This window comes from Lontra canadensis, unplaced genomic scaffold, assembly GCF_010015895.1.
Source record: "Lontra canadensis isolate GAN:19392208 unplaced genomic scaffold, GSC_riverotter_1.0 scaffold73, whole genome shotgun sequence".
NCBI lineage: Eukaryota > Metazoa > Chordata > Mammalia > Carnivora > Mustelidae > Lontra > Lontra canadensis.
The window spans coordinates 2261418-2269918 of record NW_022631067.1 but is presented as its reverse complement, the minus strand read 5'-3'; positions in this window follow the sequence as shown (position 1 = coordinate 2269918).

Genomic DNA, 8501 nt, shown 5'->3' with positions numbered 1-8501 from the left:
TCTTCCAAGGGACTCTGATGGCTCCATAAAGTCAACCTTAATTCCTTAAAGCTGTCTGGTCATATCTGGGTCTCTGCATGTCTCTCTCCAAAATGACATTCCAGTTGAAGTCTTGGTAATATGACCAATGTTTCCAAAGGTGTCCTGTTGCAAGAACAGATTCTGATTGAACTTATGCAAATAAATACACAGCCAGGAAAATATGAAAATACTGAGTGTTTCTGAATTCTGAAGAGAGGACAAGGGGACAAAAAGAGAAAGGTTTCATATTTGTTTACAAAAGAATCTTTTACCAAATTTCTGTAAGCCACAGGTAGCTTTAAATCTGGAAGAACGAACATTAGAGAACCAGCAGTGTTTCAAACAAGAGCGCAGGACGCACTTTTCCCATTGCTTCCAAAAATTCTTACTCTTACTTTTATGATCTTGACAGTATCAGGACCTGTACTTGTCATTACAATGCAGTCGACAAGGAAATTCAGTGACACACAACATCTCAATAGTAGCATTACAAGAGATGACATTATACCAGGATATAAAAAACCTTAGGGGCACCTGGATGGCTCAGTGGGTTAAAGCCTCTGCCTTCAGCTTGGGTCATGATCCCGGGGTCCTGGGATCCAGCCCCGCGTCGGGCTCTCTGCTCAGCGGGGAGCCTGCTTCCTCCTCTCTCTCTGCCTTCCTCTCTGCCTACTTGTGATCTCTTTCAAATAAATAAAATCTTAAAAAAAAAAACTCAGATTATATAATTTCTGGAACAGTCATAGTATCCCACCATATAATAAGGTTTATTACCACTAAGAAGGTTTATTGTCACTTATTTGACAATGCTCCCCATGTGATTTGACATACCAAATAAAGAAGAAGAATCAGTCAAGAAGACTTCATTGAGAAGTTAAACTTGGGGAAACATTTATCATGTAAATGGATGTGAGAAGAAAGCCAGGGTAGCAAAACTTAAGTGTGGACAAAATTGATTTTAAAACAAAGACTGTAACAGAGACAGAGAAAGGCAACATATAATAATAAAGGTTGTATCTTCTGGTGGGTTCAGTAAGAAACTTAATCATTGTAAATACTTGTGAACCCGACACGGAAGCACCTAAACACATAAAACATAACAAACGTAAAAGAAATAATCGATAATAAAGTACGATCATAGTAGGGGATATTAACACCCTCTTCTAGCAATGGACAGATCATCCAAACAGAAAACCAACAAGGAAATGGTGGCTTTGAATGACACGTTGGACCAGAAGGACTTCACAGACTCCAGAACATGTCACTCCAAAGCAGAATACACGTTCTTTCAAGTGCACGGGGACTAGTTTCCAGAACAGATCACCCATTAGGCCACGAAACAAGACTTAGTAAATTTAAAAAAACGGAAGTCATACCATGCACCTTTTCTGAAATGTGCTGTGAAACTAGAAATCAACCACAAGGAAAAGTCTGGAAAGAGCACAGAGACGTGAAGTTATCATACATGCATCTACTCAACAATGAGTGGGTCAACCAAGAAACCAAAGAGGAAATCAAAGTACATGGGAACAGATGATTATGAAAACACAACAGTCCAAAACCTGTGGGATGCCAGGTTCTAAGAGGGAAGTTTATAGCAACATAGGCCCACCTCAAGAAGCAAGGAAAATCCTACCCTCGCCTTACGTGTAAAGGAACTAGAAAAAGAAGAAGAAAACAAACCCAAGCCCAGCAGAAGGAAGGAAACAATAAAGATTAGCACAGAAATAAGTGGTGGACAAGGAAAATACAACAGAACAGATTGATGCATCCAGGAGATGGTTCTTTGAAAAGATCAACAAAATTGATAAACCTCTAGCCAGACTCATTAAAAACAGCGAGCAAGTGAGAGGACCCAAGTAAACAAATTACTAATGAAAGAGGAGAAACAGCCAACCCCACAGAAATACAAACAATGTAAGAGAATCATGAAAATTACATACCGAAAAATTGGACGACTTACAAGAAATGGATAAATTCCTAGAAACATGTAATCTACCAAAACGAAGGCAGGAAGAAAGAGAAAATGTAAACAGACCAATCGTCAGCAATGAAATCGAATCAGTAAGGGATAAAACCTCCCAACAAACGAAAGTCTGGGACCAGATGGTTTCACAGGTGAATCCTAGCAAACATTTATTTATTTATTTATTTATTAAGATTTTTATTTATTTGTCAGAGAGAGAGAGAGAGAGAGAATGAGAGCACAGGCAGAGAGGCAGGCAGAGGCAGAGGGAGAAATAGGCTCCCCACCGAGCAAGGAGCCCAATACGGGACTCGAGCCCAGGAAGCTAGGATTATGACCTGAGCCGAAGGCAGCCGCTTTAACCAACAGAGCCACCCAGGCGTCCCACATTTATTTATTTATTTTTAAAGATTTTATTTATTTATTTGACAGACAGAGATCACAGGTAGGCAGAGAGACAGCAGAGAGAGAGGAAGGGAAGCAGGCTCCCCGCTGAGCAGAGAGCCCGACGCCAAATGCAATCCCAGGACCCTGAGATCATGACCTGAGCCAAAGGCAGAGGCTTAACCCACTGAGCCACCCAGGCAGCCCTCTAGCGAACATTTAAAGAAGAGTTTACATGTTTTCTTCTCAAACCATTCCAGTAAGTAGAAGAGGAACTCCAAATTCACTCTGTGAGGCCAGCATGACCCCAAAGACACCACTGAAAAAGAGAACCGCAGCCCAGTCTCTCTCATGCATATGGATGCAAAAGTCCTCCACAAAATCCTAGCAAACTGAATCCAACAATATATTCTGAAAACCATGTACCACAACCAAGTGATATCTATTCCTGGGTTGCTAGGGCGGTTTAAATATTCACAAAACAACCAGTGTGATACATGGCATCAACAAGAGAAAGGATAAGAACAATATAACCATTTCAATAGATCCAGAAAAAGCATCTGACAAAGTACAACATCCATTCACAATAAAAACCCTCAACAGAGCAGGTCTAGAGGGAACACACCTCAATATAATAAAGACCATAAATGAAAATCCCACAGCTACCACCATCCTAAGTAGGGAAACACTGAGAGCTGTCCTCATAAGGCCAGGGACAAGAAAGGGATGTCCACTCTCACCACTTCTACCCAACATGGGACTGGAAGTCCCAGCCTCCGCAATCAGACAAGTAAAAGAAACAGGCATCCGAATTGATAAGGAAGAGGTAAAACTCTCACTATTGGCAGATGACAAGATACTATATATAGAAAACCCAAAAGACTCCACCAAAAAACTACAGAACTGGTAAATGAATTCAGTAAAGTCACAGGATACAAAATCTATGTATAGAAATCTGTTGCATTTCTTTCTTTTTTTTTTTTAAGATTTTATTTATTTATTTGACGCACATAGAGCACAAGTTGGCAGAGGCAGGTGGGGGCGGGGGGAAGCAGGCTCCCCACAAAGCCGGGAGCCTGATGCAGGGCTTGATCCCAGGACCCTGGGATGATGACCTGAGCCGAAGGCAGCTGCTCAACAAACTGAGCCACCCAGGTGCCCCATGGAATAATTTTTTTAAAAGATTTTTAATTTTTAAGTCATCTCTACACCCAAAATGGGGCTCGAGCCCACAACCTGGAGACTGAGACCCACAGGCTCCACCGACTGAGCCAGGCAGGCGTCGCTCTAGGAGTAAACTTAACGGAAGAGGCGAAAGACCTATACTGTGAAAAGCATAAATCACTGATGAAAGAAACTGAAGACGTCACAAAGAAATGTAAAGACAGCACATGCTCTCGGATGGAAGAACAAATATTGTTAAATTGTCCACACCACCCAAAGCAATCTACACAGTTAATGCTCTCCCCACCAGAATGCCGACAGCATCGTTCACAGAGCTAGAATGAACAATCCTAAAATTTGTATAGAACCGCAGAAGACCACAAGTAATCAAAGTAATCTTGAAAAAAAAATTGGAGTTATCATAATTCCAGACTTCAAGTTATATTTCAAGGTGGTAGTCATTAAAACAGTGTGGCACCAGCATAAAAATAGACACCTAGATCAATGGGACACACCAGAAAACCCAGAAATAAACCCACAATTATAAGGTCAATTAATATTTGAGAAAGGAAGATAGAATATGCAATGGGAAAAAGTCTCTTCAACACATGGTGTGGGGAAAACTGGACAGCCACACGTGGAAGAATGAAGCTGAACTGCGTTCTTCCACCATCCACAAAAATGAACTCAAAATGGACGAAAGACCTACATGTAAGACCTGAAGCCATAAAAATCCTTGAAGAAAACATAGGCAGTAATTTCTCTGACATCAGCAGTAGTGACATCTCTCTAGATGTCTCCAGAGGCAAGGGAGACAAAAGCAAAAATGAACAATTGGGACTTCATCAAAATAAAAAGCTTCTGCACAGCAAAGGAAACCATCAACAAAACTAACAGTCAGCCTACTGATGGGAGAGGATATGTGCACATGACATATCTGATAAAGGATTAGTATCCAAAATACATAAAGAACTGATACAAGTCAACACCCAAAAAACAAATGACCAGTTAAAAAATGGGCAGAAGACATGAACAGGCATTTCTTCAAAGAAGACACCCAGATGGCCAACGGACACATGAAAACGTGCTCCACATCACTCGGCATCAGGGAAACACACATCAAAACTGCGGTGAGATCCCCTCACAGCAGTCAGCATGGCGAGAATCAACAACACAGGAAACAACAGGTGTGTGCGAGGATGCGGGGAGAGGGGAGCCTCGTGCCCTGTGGGAGGGGACGCAAGCTGCGGCAGCCACTCTGGAAAACAGCATGGAGCATCCTCAGAAAGTTAAAAACCGAGCTGCCCTATGACCCAGGAATTGCACTACTGGGTATTTACCCTAAAAATAAAAAACACTAATTCAAAAGGATACATGCACCCCTATGCTTATTGCAGCCTTATTTACGATGGCCAGTGTAGAAGGTGACGCAGCCCGTGTCCATCGGTAGATGACGGGATAGAGAAGATGTGGTCTAGGGGTGCCTGCGTAGTTTGATCGGTTCAGCTTCCGACTCTGGTTTGGGCTCAGGTCACGCTCACAGGGTCCTGCGATGGAGTCCGTGCACAGCAGGGGGTCTGCTCAAGATTCTAATTTCTCTCTCTGCCCTTCCCCCCACTTGCGCATGCTGTCCTCTAAAATAAATAAATCTGGGGCGCCTGGGTGGCTCAGTGGGTTAAGCCTCTGCCTTTGGCTCAGGTCATGATCTTCAGGTCCTGGGATCGAGCCCCGCATCAGGCTCCCTGCTCAGCGGGGAGCCTGCTTCCCACCCCGCCCCGCCTGCCTCTCTCCCTACTTGTGATTTCTCTCTGTCAAATAAATAAATAAAATCTCAAAAATAAATAAAGAAAGAAATCTATAAAAGAAAAAGAAGAGGTGGTATATATACACAATGGAAAATTACTCAGTCATAAAAAAGAATGGAATCTTATCATTTGCAACAACATGGGTGGGGCTAGAAGGCATTATTCTAAGTGAAGTCAGTCAGTCAGTTATGGTTTCACTCATATGTGAAATTTCAGAAACAAATGAAACGAAAAAGTAGAGAGGAAAAGAGAGAGAGAGACAAACTGAGAAACAGACTCTTAACTATAGAGAATGTACTGGTGAGACCAAGAGAGCAAGAAGGCGGATAGCAGAGGGACCCTGGGCTTGCCTTGTCCCTCGGACACAGCCAGATCAACAGCAAATCGCAAACGCAAACGCAAATCGTGTGAGCAGCTAGAAATCGACCTGAGGGTTAGGGAAACAATCGGGACAATTAAAGGGACAGACTGTGGGGCTGTGGCAGATGCAAGATCCAGAGGCATGAACTGGGGAACAGAAAAGCCCCGGGGCTGCAGAGGGGGTCGGAGCCCTTTTTGTGGAGAGAAGACAGGGAGAAAGGGGACGTGGGGGGGGAGCAGTGAGATGGGCTCCTGCGAGGAAAACACTCCCCCAGAACCACTGACTGGGGAATCGAGAGGAACTGACAAGAGCTCAGATTCCGAGGTAGAAGCCCCTGCCCCTCGGGGGCAGCACGCCGGTGGGCAGCGGAGCTCCTGGGAGCGGGCAGGGGATGTGGCGTGGGGATGCCCTGGGTGGCACTGGGAGAGATGGCTCGGCCTCCCGGAGTGCGTTTGGAAGGGGCTATACTGCCTCTCCGAGGACCCAAGACCACTGGGTACCACTGAGTGGCCAGTCAACAGCAGGGGACCGGCAGGGGTGGCGTGCAGGGGGCCGATGACTGCTTGCAGCTCTTCGCGGAGTTTTTCTGTAGACTCTGAGCACCTGGGCAGTCGAGGGACTGCTTTTCTGGGGCACAGAGGTGCGGGGGGTGGTGCCGCAGGCCTGTCCTGCAGGGCAGGGGAGCGGGTCCCCACCTTGCCGGGTCCGCCCTTTAAAATTTGGAGGTTTGAGGGAGGCCTGGGCGGCTCAGTTGGTGCAGCGTCTGCCTTCAGCTCAGGTCCCGATCCTGGAGTCTCAGGATCGAGACCTGCCTCAGGCTCCCTGCTCAGCAGAGAGTCTTCGACTCCCTCTGACCCTCCCCCTCTTGTACTGGCTCTCTCATTCTCTCTCTCTCAAATAAATAAATAAAATCTTAAAAACAAAACTAAACGAAGCACACCTACTCAAAGGAATGCCCCACTGTGAGCAAGGAGGAACCCGCCGGTGACTGAGCTGGGGGAGGGCGGCGGGAACAGGACGGCTGGGTGTGCATGGCACACACTGGGCCCACTGCCTGAGGCCCTGGGCAGTGCGGGACCCTCTGTACAGAGCATCACTCTCCGGAGCCAGAACATAACACGCTTTCTTAACATGCAGAAGACAGAAGTCTAGGCACAATGCAAGACAGAGGACTTCTCCCCAAAAGAAAGGTCAGGAAGAATTCACAGCCGGGGTCTTGCTGAAAACAGACTCAAACAATATATGTGAACGAGAATTTAGAGCAACCGTCATAAGCTGGGCTTGACAGAAGCGCAGAAGTTACCAGAAGAACACCGGCTGCCGGCTCTCATTCGGAATAGGAGAGACTGAGAGCTTCCCAGACAAGCAAAAATTAAAGGAGTTTGTGTGCGTCAAACCAGCCCTGCAAGAAATATTACCCGGGACCCTTTGAGCAGAAAGAAACTTTCAAAAGACTAGAAAGGGACAGAGATGATCTACAGAAACAGCGACTTTCTGGGTAATTCAGTGGCATTAAATTCATATCAATAATTGCTCTGAATGTAAATGGACTAAATGTTCCAGCTGAAAGACAGGAAATCAGAATGGATAAGGGAAAACCAAACCAAAACAAGACCCGTCGATATGCTGCTTACAAGAGACTCATTTTAGACTCGTCACCTCCAGACTGAAAGTGCGGGGGCAGAGAGCCATTCGCCACGGTCGTGGTCACTGAAAGAAGGCTAGAGTAGCAATACTTGTATCAGACGAACTAGTTGTTGTTGTTTTTTTTAAGATTTTATTTATATTTGAAAGAGAGAGAATGAGAGAGAGAGAGAGCATGAGAAGGCGGAGGGGCGAGGGAGAAACAGACGTCCCGCCGAGCAGGGAGCCAGAGGTGGGGCTCGATCCCAGGACTCCAGGATCACGACCTCAGCTGAAGGTAGCTGCTTAACCCACTGAGGCACCCAGCATCCCCAGACCAACTATATTTTAAACCAAAGACTAGTAAGAGATCAGGAAGGACACAGTATCAGAATAAAGGCGATCTGATAACTATAAATATTTATGCCCCCAACATGGGAGCAGCCAATTACATAAATCAGTAACAAACATACAGGAACTAACAGAGAGTCACACAGTAAGGGTAGGGGCTTTCACACCCCCTCACAGCAATGGGCAAATCATCTAAGCAGAAGATCAACAAGGAAACAGCGGCTTTGAATGACACACGGGAGCAGACGGACATCACAGATCTATTCAGAACATTCCATCCCAACGCGGCAGAGTACACATTCTTCTCTAGCGCACGTGGGACTTTCTCCAGAACAGATCACATCCTGGGTCACAGATCAGGCCTCAACCAGTACAGAAAGATCGAGATCATACCATGCATATTTTCTGACCACAATGCTATGAAACTTGAAGTCAACCACAAGAGGAAAGTTGGAAAGACCACAAATCCATGGAGGGTCAAGAGCATCCTGCTGAAGAATGAATGGGTCAACCGGGAGGTTAAAGAAGAAGAAAAGAAATACATGGAAATGGGGCATCTGGGGGGCTCAGTCGGTTAAGCGTTTGTCTTTAGCTCAGGTCATGATCTTGGGGTCTTGGGATCAAGCCTTGAGTTGGGCTCCCTGCTCAGTGGGGAGTCTGCCTCTCCTTTTCTCCCTCCCTCTGCCCCTCCCTGCCCTGCTTGTGCTGTCTCCCTTTCTCTGTCCTCTCTTAAAAAAAAAAAAAAAAAAGGAAGGAAGGAAGGAAGGAAGGAAGGAAGGAAGAAAGAAAGAAAGAAAGAAAGAAAGAAAGAAAGAAAGAAAGAAAG